The sequence below is a fragment of the Phascolarctos cinereus genome, unplaced genomic scaffold, assembly GCF_003287225.1.
Source record: "Phascolarctos cinereus isolate Bilbo 61053 unplaced genomic scaffold, phaCin_HiC Scaffold_2;HRSCAF=192, whole genome shotgun sequence".
Taxonomy (NCBI): Eukaryota; Metazoa; Chordata; class Mammalia; order Diprotodontia; family Phascolarctidae; genus Phascolarctos; species Phascolarctos cinereus.
Genome location: NW_027555625.1, coordinates 90495740 through 90511338, shown reverse-complemented (window position 1 = coordinate 90511338; position 15599 = coordinate 90495740).

Genomic DNA, 15599 nt, shown 5'->3' with positions numbered 1-15599 from the left:
GGTGGTCCATTGTGTCAAGATTGTTCTTTCACAAGTGTTGGGGTTTAGAACCTGGCTTTTGATGATGCCTCCCACCTCCATCTCCTGCCCCATGAACCAGTGGCATCATTACCTATCCTCAAGGAACTCCAGGCAGTCTGGAATTCTACAGGCTCATATACAGAGACAACCCCCATTACACACATTAATGAGATCTCAGTTATTTTCCGAGTGTCATAGTTTGTTTTTGTTTTTAAATTCATTGGGCTTAACACAGTGACTCACATACCATAAACATTTGCTAGATATTTCTTGAATTTAATGGGATTTGTCTGATATATAATGGGTAATAGCAGGGACCCACTTCATAACCTGGATGTTGAGATTATTGGCAGGTCCTAATGATAGAGATGCTCTTCTCATCTGCTTCATGGAGGCCAATAATTAAGTTTTGGAGAATTGAGACAAGGACTTACGAAAGGGAGAAAAGAAGGTAGAAAGAAAATAAAGAAATGATGACAATGAAAATGATGAAGGAGACACATAAAGAATTGAGGACAGGAGACAGAAAGGGAGGTTGACCAGTCATTCATGGAAGCCCTGGATAGGAAGGAAAGAAAAGAACCTTAGAATCAGGAAATAAGGAAGCAGAGAAAGGTATGAACAGCTGTAATTATTTGTATATATCTTGAGTCTTTTGCATCTTTGTACTATTCTTGGAGGTCTAGGTCTGGGGTTATAACAGGTAGAGAATCAATGTCAAATGAATCAATAAATGGGTGGTTGAATATTTTCACCTCAGGAGTGGCAAGTGAAGAGAATGGAAACCAGGTTTGTGCCACCTCCTAGGTAGGACCCAGAATCATTGGCAAAAGTTCCTTCAACTTTGCAGGAAATATAAGTGGAGGGTAACTGGTAGCAGGTCCCCACTTGAAAACTCACCAAGGCTCATGTGCCTGTCAACTCCTTAGGAAACAAGGTGGAAAGGGTGCAGGAGGGATCCTAGCAGAAACAAGGCGAAAAGCATTGCGACATGTGATCGTGCATTGGTAGACCACCACACAGGCTGAAAATGGAAGCACAAACTAGAATCTGTGACTTACCTTGTCCTTGGAGTTTTGACATTGGATTAGTCAGATGACTTACGTGACCATTAGGTCATTACCTTAATGCAGGGCACTGACCAATTGGAGATCAGAAATACTCATGTATTTCCCAAGACTTAAGTGAGAAGGTGTTCTTATTGACTATGGAGGTGGGATGTAAAGGGATAAGCATTTATATAGGGTCTACTATGTGCTGGGCACTGTGCTAAGAGCTTTACAAATATTATCTCATTTGGAGCATAGATGTTTCTGAAACCCAAGGAAACAGTCCCTGAGGACTTTTTTTTTTTAAGTAGGAGCGACAAAGTGAAAAGAGCCATTGGTTAGAACCTAGGGTCAGGAAGATCTGAGTTCAAATATGGCCTCAGACACTTAGCTGTGTGACCCTGGGCAAGTTAGTTAATTTCTGTCTGTTTTCTCAACTGTGAAATAATGCTAATAATATCACCTACCTCTTAGGACTGTTGTAAGGATCAAATAAGATATCTGTGAAAAGCACTTAGAACAGTACCTGGCACATAGTAGGTGCTACATAAGTGTCTATTCACTTTCTTTCCCCTTTCTTTTGTATAGTTCTCAGGAGACTGGGGATAAAGCCAACTATACCTATGGGGAAGGAGGTGGATTTGTTCAGTTTTCTATTTCAGATCCCTTTCCTTCAGATTAAATTTAACAGGAGGCACCAGTGCCCATAGTCTTTGAAAAATTTCTAACCTTCATCCTATTGATTTGGAGGATGAGGGGAAGGGCAATGGAAATGTAGATGATAAAATGCAAATTGTTTCTACTAAGAGTGGGGATTGGAGACCATGTTTCCAAAATGTTCAACCTTAGCCAATTAGTAGGCATCAGAGGTCTTCATCTCCCTGGGTTTCTAAAGGCTCTCTACCAAACTCCCATTATTTTTCCCATGACAACCTCTAATCACCTGAAGATTCTGACTACCACAGTTGAGCATGGCTCACCCAAAGAAGACACATATATGTGTGTGTATGCATGTGTATATATATGATATAACACACATGTATTTATATATACATATGTCTATATTAATATAGACATATGCTTACATATTGTATATGTATATATTACACATCTATATTAATATGGACATTTATATCTATGTTTATATAGACATATATGCATATGTAGATACATTTATATGTAAATACACACAGTATATTTATACAGCATGGAAAGAACAGGCAAGCATGGGTCAGAGTTCTTAGACAAACTTGTCCAAGGAATTTCAAAATACCTCAAACACAAAGGGAATGTTCCCTGTACATTTGGCTCTGTTGTCTTCTTTCTTAGGCTTCCTCATAAAGGTGCTGGAGCCTGGTCAACTTTCTTCTGACTTTATACCCAATCCTGCTTCCTCCTAGGTCTTTTGGCTGCATGGGCTCCCTTTTCCCTTTTGTCAGTTTCATACTCTCTAAGGCCAAGAGGTTGGCATCTGATTTGATGATATCCTCATGTAGAGTTGTCATGCCTCCTCTGATGCTGGATATGAACCAAGACCTGTTTTTATAGGAATTTCTTTCCTCCAAGTTCCAGAGTTGAGAGGGGGCAGAAAAAAATTCCTATCAGAAAGATGAACACAAAGGAATTGCTGCTCCTTCAGTCTTATTTGAGAAGCATCTAACTCAGGTCCAACATTCAGTTCTTAGTCCCTTAGAATCCTTAACCTAATGGGTCAGGGTTTGGTGAATTCAAAGAAGCCATATATCATATGATTAGATAAATAGACAGACAGACAGACAGACAGACAGATAGATAGATAGATAGATAGATAGATAGATAGATAGATAGATCTTTATTTCAATGTAATTAATTTCTTTTGTGGTTAAATATATTTTATTTATGTAAGAAGATTATTCTAAGAGTCCATAGGCTTTACCAGACTGCCAAAGGAGTCTATAATACAAAAAAAGGTTAAGATAGTGTCTAGAAAGACCTTTTACTCCTCCCAGCACAGAAGCTAGTATCAACCCAAAGGTGTTGGGGAGGACAGCAGTCCTGTCTTGCGGTCTGCCTCGACAGTGAAGTGTGTTCGTGGAACTTCTCTTTCTCTGGGGGAACACAGTGGCCAGAGAAAGGAATGCTCCTTCCTCCTGCCTAGGCAGGTTCCACAGCCTCAGCAGGGTCAAGAGAAGCAGCCCCCAAGGCTTGTGCAGACCCACCCACAGCCCAGATTCCTGTTCACCCCAATCCCCTGCAGGGACAGGAAAAAAAAATGACCACCGTAGGAAGGCCCTTTGCTGACTCTGTCACCGAGCTGGTGTACTGAAGACCCGAAAGTAAATAAACCAAGCCTTGCTCAAGGGAGAAGTGAGGAATTTCTTTTCACTGAGGGCTCCTCCTATTTGCAGGTTGGCCCAGAAACTACCTGCTGACCAGTGACAGCAGACTGAGCTCAGAATAGAAATGCCCAGAGACTTCGCACCTTTTTGCTTGAGCTCACCAGTGGTGGACTGATTAAATTTTGGTTTACCATGTGTGACCTTAAGTCTGATTTTTTGTTTGCTTGCTCTCATGGGTAACTTGCTTTTTAAAAAAAAAACAACACTTAGCCGTAGCTAATCTACTGACCAATGGCTTAACCTGCAGGTGGTCGGGAGGCCCCCACCAAATTCCTCTGGACCTTTTGTTACCTGGTCTAGAAGAGCAAGACTCCTTGTTTGAGAAATGTTTCTCCTCCCTCAGAACATCTCCTGTATTAAGAGTCTTTTGTGAGCACAAATCTGAAGAGGGGGATTATGATGGATAGGCTATCACACAAATTGTTTCCTCTAAATGGACAATACAGACTCCACTAGAAGTTTACATGCTGGCCTGATGAAACCTTTATTCGGAGGAACATCGCCATTTACATTAAACTGAACCTCTAGGCCTGAGCAAAGTTCAAAACAAATCCAATTTGAATATTTAATTTTGGCTAGAATAAGCTGAATCCAAACACCTCGGCCTCAGTCCCCTCAGAAGCTCTCTCACTGAAAAACTGAAGGGAATCCTAGTCAGAGAATCCAGATTAACAGCTCTAGCTGTCTGCCTTGGAGTTGGGATATTTGAATCATTGATATTTAATCAACGGAAAGAAAATGGCTCAGTATTCACTTTAAAAAGTGAAACACTATGAAGCATGGAAGCACTTATTGAGTATCCACTGTGTGCTCAGGGAATACAGACAAAAAAAAATAGCTCCTGACCTCAAGGAGCTTACAATCTAAAGTCAAAAGGCAATGTAGCTAGTAGATCAGTGTGCTGGGCTTGTAGGCAGGAAGAGCTGGATTCAGATTTGATCCTTCACGCTTACAGTGTGGTCTTGGTCAAGTCATTTCACTGTCTCTTGGTATTCTTTATTCAGTTTCTACAGTATGTACCTTAAAAGGATGTTGTGAGGGTCAAATGAGAGAATGTATATATTGTACTTGGCAAATATTAAAGCATTATAATAATGATCAATACCTACATGCTTTTATTTGAGGCCCATAACCACTCTGTGGTAGAAGTAGGTCTGACAGATTTTATTATTCATAGCTTACATATGAGAAAACTAAGACCCAGAAAAATTAAACGATTGGGTGCAGTAGAGATAACTCTGAATTATTAGTCATAAGATTTGAATTCAAAGCTTAGATCTATCATTTACTACTTACTTGTGTATGACCTTGGACAAGTCCATTTCTCTAAGCCTCAGTTTCTTCATCTGTAAAATGAAGAGAGACTTGGGTTTGAACCTTGACTCCATCACTTCCTAGCTTTGTGACCTTGGGCAAGTCAACTGAATTTAAATCCCTTCATTTTACAGATGACTCATAGGGTTTGGGAATGCTGAGAAAGGGTCTATTTGACCGATGTTTTTGACAGGATTTATAATTAGCATTTAGCATAGTGCCTGGCACATAGTAAGTGCTTAATAAATGGTTATTGACTGATATAGGAGTAAAAAAAGGTGCTGGACTTAGAGTCAGGAGAGACTTGGGTTTGAACTCTTCCTCCATCACTTCCTAGCTTTGTGGGCTTGGGCAAGTCAGTGGATCATCAATGTTCAGATCCAAGTCTAAATGTGCCCTTTCTTAGCATCCTTTTCTGACCCTCCAGACCTTTTCCCCTCTTTCAACAGAGGACAATGAATATGGATCCAATTCAAAAACTGACCTTAGCTGGATATTGCAGCAAGTGTCAACTTCTCAGCAAGCAAACAGAATTTTCTGGATATTTTCTCCTCTATATGACAACAAGGCAGGTAACAGGAAGTCGTCAGATGAATTTATGTGTGGGCCCCCCAGATTAGAAGTTCCAAGCACCCAAGACTATGAATAATCACTTCCTTCCTTCCCCACAAATGACTGGACAATTACAGATCGTATAATTCCTTCTAATAAAATAGAGTCTTAAATCATTCATATTTCTCTAACCTTTAGTAGGTATTTTTAATAAACATGTGTCAAATTGAATTCCTCATGGATAGCACCTTTTTTCTCTATTCTTTAACTAGACCATTGCTTCTGCAGAGTTCATGCATGCATGTGCACGTGTGGGTGCATGCCTGTGTGTGCCTGTAAGTGTCTGTGTTGTCCCTCCTGAAGAGAATATTTGCTCCTGGTGTGTTTATATTCTTGTTGTATTTCCCCATCTTTTCTGTTTGCCTTAATTTTTGTAGTCTTTGCAAACAGTAGAAATTATCAGAAGCAGCCTAATTACACTGTATGGGAGTGAATCACACAGACACATTTGATTTTTCTGTCAAACACATCGTTTCAGCCTTGCTGAGCAGGAGGGGAGTAAAAACATGTGGAATGTAGGCCTCCCTGAATTTCAGGCCTGGCCAGAGTCGGATGTCTACCATCCCATGTCTTCTGTACAACTAGCCAGATTCTGGCTCTAGTTACATTAGAAGCAGGGTAAGCTGCCCCTCTGTTGTTAGGGGCATAGGTAGAAACTCCCTGAGCACCAGACTCAATGACCTCCAGGCATCTCCTCCAGGGGTTGACAACCTCTGGCCTATCTACCAATGGTGGCATGTGGGATGACTTTTACTGAACTGGTGACCAGGGTAGTAGTGGAAGGAAGCCAGTCTCGCTACTATCCCATTCAGCTCCAAAATCAAGTCATCTTTAGTGCTGGGAGACTGAGACTTGGGAATTTGTTCTTCTTTAGGGTCCCCAGACTATGGCTGTGCTGATGTGGGGGGCAGGTTGTTGATGTCTCATTGAACTCCTCCCTCCCCCCCCCCCAAACCAGGGTACGAATGAAAATATGGTGTGAGACTTTCAGACAGGTTGCCAATATTTGATCCATGCTATAGGCAGAACCCAGTTTCCTGTGCATCTAAAAGACTCCTGACTGTTTGGCCCATGTCTTCTGATCAGTTTACAATGATGTAATCAATTAACAAGCATTTATTAAAAGATTACCATGTGCCAGTCACTATATTGTTGCAAGAGCATAAGACTATATTTCCTCAAATAATGATTCCAGCTGATCATTTCTTTTTTTCCTTTTTCATATGCTACTCATTGTATTTGTAATTTTAATTTTAATCCTCATTCTTTCCCTCCCATTTCACTCCCATACTGTCACTGAGAAAGCCTCTAAAGTCAACCTATAAATCCTAGTAGACTGGTTGGCTTCTTTCTTCTATGTGAAAGGTGGATCAGCAGAGTGAAAAGAACTCTGGACTTTGAATGAGAAGACTTGGGTTCATATCCTCCTGCAGGCACTTACTAGATGAGTGATGACCGACAGATCACTTAACTCTCAGAGCCACGGTTTCCTCATCTGTAAATGGTGATGGAGTTGAAGTTTTTCAGCTCCACATAATTGTTGTGAGGAAAGTGCTTTCCAAACCCCAAGGGTGAATGTGAATTGTTATTATTTGATCCCAGGCATCATAATAACATAATGAGTACTGGGAGTTATCACTGGGACCAAAATGATTTCAATTTTCCCAGGAAACTAACATTATGGCTACTCCGGCCATATACTTTCCATGGCAGAATTAGTTCAAGGAAAGAGTTCAGTCAATCAGTCTGTTGGGCATTTTGAAACATACTTGGTTTTCCTTGTGGAACTTCCTAATCCTCAGTTCTCAAATTAGGTATTTTCCATCCCTTTATGCAAATTAGTATCACTCTCCTCGATATTAAAAAAAATAAAGCCCTTCACTGTTTGCTTTCTCTGCTTCTGGAAGAAGCTGACTTTAGTTGGGGAAATTGCAGAATGGATTTACTCTGAAAGACAAAGACATCACAAATCACCAACTCTGAAATGCAGATATGGAAGGAGGAAGGAGGGAAGAAGGAAAAAGATGGTATCAAGAAGTCCTGAGTTAACATTCCTCACATCCTTATCCTCTCGCCTCTCATCTGTTGGCACAGTCCTTGTGGTCTTAACAAAATGAGGAGGAAAGAGGCCAAGATGAAAGACTTAGTAAGTGTCCTTAATGTAGCAAGTACAGCTAAAGAGACTCTGGCAAGTCTTTTTCCACGAGATCACCTTTCAGAAAGATGGACCTGCCTCAGCAATGAAGCATTTCCATTTTTGACTCTTCATAAATAATTGAAGAAGGTCAGAGCTGGCCCTATGTGGAATTATGGAGTTGGGCAAGTTTTTCTCCAACTTCTCTTCCACATCTTCTATCTCTACATCTTCTTTTTTTTTTTTTCCTCTCCCATAGCTTCTGTTTCTACCCCTTTCTCTGCCTAGGGAACATGGCACTCAGTGCCTTCCTATTTGTTTTTTTAACTCAGGTCTGACTCCAGATCTGGCACTCTATCCACTGTGCCATCTAGCTAACCAAAAGTGTAACAGTAGATGGATGGAGAAAGAATTTAAGTGCTATGTGCCAGGCATTGTCCTAAGCATCACAGATAAAAGTATATGCAAGCAGGATAAGTCCCTGCCCTCAAGGAGTTTACATTGGAATTAGTAAAAACAATACATAAAGGGGAACTGGAAAGGCAGGGAGGGCATGCGATGGAAATGCTAGAAAGTGAACTGACACAAGATAAGGCAAAAGCATTTCTGTTTCAAATGTCTGAGCCCAGTTTGATTCCAAGGTTGGAGTCCAACGTTGTGGGTGGGGAGGGGAGGTGGAAAACTATTAACCCTCTAAGAGGTTATTTGTGTTTCTTTTTTAACTGGACCTGTAATTTCATTGCATGAGAAGCTTTCAGTGAGGAAACTCTCTCTATAAATGCATGTCAGCGTTTATATTCATTTCGAATTTATAGTCTCAGAGAGTTGCTTGGGTTACCAAACAGTCAAATGACTTGCCCTGTGTTGCATAGCTAGTAAGTGTCAGAGGCAAGACTTAACCCCAGGTCTTCTTGATGTGAGGTTAAAATAGGCCCTCTATCTACTATGACAAACAATAAAATTTGAATTTGAACACAGATGAAAGCCTTAAGTTGGAAGGGATGAAGCTCTCATGGTTCCACCAAGGAAGGATAAGTTTAAGAAGCCCTTGACTGTTTATTTTGCTTACATCTAAGGCTCTATAGACAGTGCCAAGTCCTCTGATGAATCTTCTTGAGTGGTTGCAATCTATGGAAAACTGTTTTTTTGGCCTCTCTTAACCACTAAGGATTTTCAGGAGGGGTCTGTTTTCAAATTGTTACTATGCTCCATGGAACAACATGGTAAAAGGGTTAGTGCTAAATCTATGAATGCCTCTTCTTCTAAGAATATTCCTGCTTGGCCATCAACTACCTTATGTCAGAATATGAAGAGGTAGCATGCATCCTGTCGGTCTAAAAAAGCAGCAGGATAATATTGCCATTGTGTCAGGAGGTCCCAAGTTCAAATCTGAACTCAAACACTTCCTAGCTATGTGACCCTGGATAAGTCACTTAATCTTGTTTGCTTCAGTTTCCTCATCTGTAAAATGAGCTAGAGAAGGAAATGGCAAACCACTCCACTGTCTTTGCCAAGAAAACCTCACATGGGGTCATGGACAGTCAGACATGACTGAAATGACTCAACAACAAAAACCTAGTGTTTTACAATGTAAGATGTAATTTATAAGTATTCTCATTTGATTCACACAATATCCTTGTGAAGTATTATTAGCTTAGTTTTAAAGATAAGAAAACTCAGACTCAGAGAGGTGAGCTAATTTTCCCAGGGTCACATAATGGGCTAGCAGTAGAACAAGTACTAGAATACAGGTCCCCTGATCAAGTCCAAGGTCCTGTCCACCACATCCCACTTGATCTAATGTTCTTTCCACTGGTACTCATCCTATGTCTCTAAATGGTGACAATACCAAAGAATATCTCACAATTCCTTTTCCTTCACATTCCAGATTGGCATTAAAAAGCCAATAAAAGACTTAAAAATAGCCTATTAAAGGCAAAATCACATGAAACCTTTCAGTGTCATGGACAAATATTCAGACTAACATGGGATAGATGGGAAGGAAGGGAGAAGAACTCAGGAGAGGAACAGTAATAAGCCTAGAGGTTGGTTGACTTTGGAGTCAAAGGCACTGGGGTTCAAATCACAGCTAGACCATTGCCTCCGTAACTTTGGCCACCCCTTCATTTTATCAACTGAAAAAGGAATGAATGGAAAAATATTAACTAAATATCTACTGTGTTTTGAGAAGCAGTATGGTGTAGCGGATAGAAGACTGGCCTTGAAGCTAGGAAGGCCTGGGTTTAAGTCTTATCTTTTATTTATACTGGCTATGTAACACTAGGCAAGTCATTTAACTTCTATGTGCTCCATATGCCATTCTCCAGAAAACCAGGGCTTATCCATGCATCTTGCTATCTGCCCTGCTATCCTCCCCCTGCCATCTTCCCACTGGTCTTCATCCTCTTGCTCTTCTCTAGCTAGATATTATTAAGAAATGTAAGTTTCTACTTACCCACCAATCGAGACAGTTCAGGAGAACCTCATGGCTGAGTGGATTCTATCCCCCAGGCTTAGGGGGAATGGTCTCAGGGGGGATCTCAGCAAGAGGTCTGTTGTTCCAGGTAGAGAGAAGGGAGGGACAGTGATAGGTAAGATGGCAAGGTGCCTGGGTAGCTCTGTTTACATGGTAGATGGCTGGAGTTGAGGTTAGAGGACCTTAAAGTTCCCTCCTATCTCTAAAGCTCTCATCCTGTGATATTAGTTGTAGATACCTTGAAAGCAGAAGTGAATGGAGAACTTTAGAATAAGAAGGAGGTCAAGCCAAACACAGTAATTTCACTTTCATCTACCACAGAGTAGTTTTTCTGGATTGGATCCCACTCACACTTGATGAAGGTGAATGAAGAACAAGTATCACTGTGGGAGAGAAGGTCTCAGAAAACTGAAGAATTTACAGGATGCTTTATGCGTATCCTCTCCTCCCTCTCTATTCCACCCCCTCTGGACCTCAGGGTGCTCTCACAAAATTAATTTGGTCACTGTTGACCAAGAAGAAATAAGATGAGAGCCTTCCATTTAAATGTAAACAGATCAAAGCTGCGACCTCTGCTCCTGAAAGTGAAGGCAGTGGGGGAAAAAAAGGAAGTATAATATACTTGAAGGTGGAAAAAAGGGTCATTCAGTTAAAGGTTTTAAATGCAACCATCCTGAGTTGGAAGCAGCATGGTGACCTTCTTCCAAGCTCCAAGGAGATAACTAGGACTCTGGCCTATTTGCATGTTTGCCAAACAAGACTGGAGTAGGATGAGCTTGCTCACTGACCTTGACAGAAACATTCTGAAGAACTTTCACATTTCATTGACTGGCAAGTTCCACAGACTAAATAAATAAATACAGTCTAAAAACCAAAGACCTCATAGCATGTAGAGTTGAATAGACTTCCACCCAGAATAGGAACACTCTCAGACTACTTAGCCAGTTGTTTGTCAGTCACAGAGCTAGGACAGTGAGATTTATTACAGTGCCAAGGAAGGAGGACGAGCCAGACCAGGGCTTTCCCTTAATGAAAATGAAGAATCATTAGGAGAAGATAAAGGCAGAGGGGATGTAGCCAGGGAGAAGCCAAGCAAAGTAAGTGAGGAGCCCTGCTACAAGGTCTTGTTAGTACCAGACAAATTAAAAACCTCCTGGCCTTTCATTCATTCATTCATCAGGAGCTCCTTGCTTTCCAAGGTAGAGTGGGCTGGGGTTGATGTGTTGGAAAGAGGTCAGATTCTGGAAGGCTAGTGTTCCTGAGGCATGCTAGAAGGGTAAGCAGTACAAGAATAGAAACAGAGGAAACTTAACTAAGATCAACAAAAAGTGAGTAGAGGGAAAGTGAAATCTAAGAAATTTGAGAAAAGAGAATTTAAAAAGGATTGGAGGGAAATTCTACCTTTGCTCCTTTGTCCCCTTCCCCTTCTGCCTAGAAAAGCGTATGGGTAGAGAACAACATTGAAGAAAGAGTAAAGGAATTCTGGAATGACAATAGCTGCTTATGAGAATGATCTGGGAAAGATACTACCTTGTCAAAGATGACCTTGCTAATGAGTTAGTATTTGATCTGGCAATAATGTTGATAGAGAAGGATTTCCTTTGGAAATGCAGCCTCATTTCCATGGATCCTTCTCCTTAATGTCTCCAGGACAAACCAAGGTAACTTCTATATGGAGTTCTTAGACACACCTTTTGTTGGGGAAGGGGAAATTTTTCAGCCTGACCCTACCCACTGCACCTGGACAACAGTCCTGAAATGCAGTTGTTCATCTTTGCTCATGGGCTGAGATATTTGGGACAGACACATGTTTCCATAGGAGAAAAACTTCTGAATCTTTCTTCTTGTTCGTTTTTTATTTTACTTGGAGCATTGAAATATGATTTTCAGTACCATGACATCACATTCCTAGGAAAAATGCTTTAGCTGGGAAAACAAGTTTGTGATAGCCTCCAAAGCAGGAAGATGCTATTCATGGACAGAGCCCCTGCTACTTAGAAATCCTCTCTACCCAAGAATTCCCAGGTGCTCCCTGCTGGCCACTAATCTAATCCCTTCTGAGGTTTGGTAATTTAATTGTGTAATGGTCCACACCTGAGACATTCACCCAGCTACCTCCTAGGACATTACCTGGCTTAAAAGAAAGACTAATAAGAGTATTAAGGCAGGGTCTTAGACGTTTAAAGCTTTTACCAAGGCCCAAACATCTGAGTCAGCCCCAGAAAGTTCTGGGTAAAGTAATAACAACAACAACAACCACCACACAGAAACTTTGGAAAGGTGACAAGAAGTAATTAAAGTCCTTTCTAAGTGGCTCTGAAAAATGTATTTTGTCCTTGTAAATTAAATGCTCTGGGTTTATAGTAGTGATTCCCCAAACATCTATTATTCACACCAGCAGGACAGATGGCAAATCACTGGAAGATTTATAGAAACTAAAAGACTTCCCGTGTGAAAGGTTAATGAAAGTGTAATTTGAATCATGAAATCTTTATGTGTAGTGTTCCATTTACACGGAGGGCTCATTGTGGATGCTTTCGGTTCTCTGGGTGGCCGCTGATGTCACTGCTGGTTAGGCACTGAAATGGGTGGAGCTAGGCCCTTTTTGTGCATATATTTCTTTAAAATATAAAATTCTCCCTTCCTCCCTCTCTCTCTCTATCTTCCTCCCCCCTCTCTCTTCTTCCCTCCCTGTACCTCCCTCTTTCCTTCTCTCTCCTTCCCTCTCTTCCTTTCTCCCTTCCTCCCCCTTTTTCCTCTTCCCTCTCCCTCCCTCTTTCTCTTCTCCCTCCCTCTCTCTTCCTCTCCCCTGCCCCTCCCTTCTTCTTTCCTTCTCTCTCCTTCCAACCCTCTTTCTCTCTCCTTCTTTCTCCTCCCTCTCTCCCTCCCCCCAACTCCTTCTTTTTCTCCCTCCCTCCCTCTCTTTCCTCTCCCCCCTTCCTTCCCTCCCTCTCTCTTTCTCTATAGCTTGTAACAACTTCAACAACTGTCTTGGTTCCACCCCAAGGATTTCACTGAGAACATGTTAGAGGGAATCAGAAGCAGAGAAAAGGTCACAAATAAGCACCTTAGGAACAATGAAAGCTTTTCTCTATGCAGCACTGGGAGAGTTGCTAGAAAAAAAATGAAAAGGTATTAATCAGAAGTGGCTATAAATCCTCTGGAGTTTTGCTCTTATAAAACTCCTCAGAGAAAGTCTTGAAGGAAATGCAGGTCAAAGCCCCCCAAAAAAGCTCTTGATCAGAGATTGCTGGAGGAAAATCTTCCCAGATGCCGTTTAATAGGCGGCAATCACCCCAGGAGTGGGAAAGCCAAGTACGCTTGAAACATGGTTGCAATTCCTAATAGGTCTTGTCACACTTAAGGCGCTGCAAGCTCCATCCAACGAACAGCTGAAGCTGGCTGGCGATTCATAAAGCCAACAGTTTAAAGTTTATTATGATGAAAGCACTTAATGACAGCCATCGCTAGGGGCCCATCATTTATAAAGCTCTGCTGAGTATTAGACATGTAGCATGACCACCAATTTTATGTCACAATTGCTACCATAAAATGACCTTTGGTGATTTTTGCTGCATGTGGTGGACAGCTCTTCCTTCACATTAGTGCTCTGTGGCTTTTCTTTGTAGACTATTATGCTGTCTAAACCTTATTGAGCCTCAACCCTTGTTATTACCCCAAAGGCCTGTCTACAAAAAAAAAAAAAGAAAAAAAAAGAAAACTCTCATGCTCGTTTATGGCACTCCCATAATTTACAGTTCTTACCAGCCTTGGCTAGTGTAATATTTTAATGCAAATATTCTTTGCCATTGCATTTGATGAAAAAAAAAAGTTCCCAGGCTTCTGGCTTGGGCAATATCCATTTGATGAGAGTTCACTGAAATTAGCCCCTTCTTCTCTGGTCAGGTTCCAATGAATGGAGCTGTTTTCACTTGCCTGTTAAAAACAGCCCCCAGAAGGGGGAAAAGTGATTAATTAAACCTCCCTTGAGAAAAAGAGAGAGATCCTTTAAGATCTTATGTGGGATAAACCCATCTAGTACAAGAACAGTGATCTTTATTTTCCCTACATCTAGCTCTAGTGCAAATTTACATGCAAGTAATATTATTTGATTAGGCTTTTTCTAACCTGCTTTGTGGAGTTTAGAAAGTGTTTGAATACAAGACCACTTTACTGTTCTGATATAAACTGTGGCTGGGAAAGTGGTCTGTCCATGCTACACCACCTTTAAATTGTGTATATAATTTCATAAACAATATAAAATCTGCTTCTAGTCTCCAAAAAAAAAAACCCAAACCCCAAAACCACCACCACCACCACCAACACCACAAGCATGGCACACTGCAATTTTGGAAGGATTTAAAATATGTGATTTCTGCTGGTACCTACTGTATTGGGTTTTCTATAAAGCTTTTTTTCAATAAGGTAAATTGTTACATGACAAACTCATCTTCCACCATTATCATCTGCTGTTTGTGTTTAACAACAGGAGATCCGCTCTAACAAAACTGTTGAAATGGCTGCACAAATTACTCAGCTGAAAGCCTTTCACCAAACAAAACAGTATTAATCAGCAGTTCTTATGAAGGTGCTAATTAAAAACAATTTTCTTCCTCAGTTTGCAATACTAAGCCATCTTCAGTTGCACAGTTTCCAATATACAGCTACTATATATGCTCATACTTCAGGGCCTCTATTAACGATTGAATCTCCCATTAGCCATTTTATTACATTTCTGTTTACTAGCTTGTTGACATTTTAAAAGTCATAGTATGATCTGTTTAATCTATTAAAAAGTGTATTAATTGAAAAGTCAGGAGGAGGAAAGGACAGGATTAAGACATTCCAAATACAGACTTCCCAGGCAGAGACCACATTGAGCTATAAGTACGGCCTATGCCAGTCACCTATCGAGGAGAAGAAAAATTTGTCAATCACAAGTGGCATTTCAGCTTCCAAAAATCTCCTGACGATTTTGAATGTCCTGCTTCATTTTAAAACATAAATAGCTTTTGCCTTACATTGAAATCCACTCCTTAGGGAAAACAGGTCTGGATTCCAAATTCACCTTTCTTCAAAGGGGGCTAACTCATTTCATGTAATTCCTAAGGCCTTGACCCAGGAGATCCTAAGCTCTGGGAGCCCTTGGGGTCTGTAGACGAGAGGCTAGTTTCAGTAGTCTAAACAGTTTCTCCTCCCTCAAGGTCGAGGGCCATCTTTGCGCTTTGATTTTCTCTCATCATAACCTCCAAAGCCCTTCCCAGGAAAATGGACAAGACTGACACTGTACTGTGTCTGTATGGTCGATGGCAAGTCAAGTGCTGACAAAGCACAATGGCCTCCTAGGTGGAGGTGGGGGTGGGCGGGAAGGGGATGACCAATTCCTTCTAAAAAGTCCAAACTATTAGGAAAAGGTATGCTCCGTTCAGCTCCTCGAGGGGGGGTTTTGGGGGGAGGGAAACAAACCCCACTGCCTATAGCATTAAAACCAGGTTCTTCAACTGTCAAAAGCAGTTAACTAGTTTAGGACAGACACCTGGCTGTTGAAATAGGGCTCTAGAGGGCCACTAATCCTTCTATTCATTCAGTTAACTGCTGGATCCCCAAAATTGATT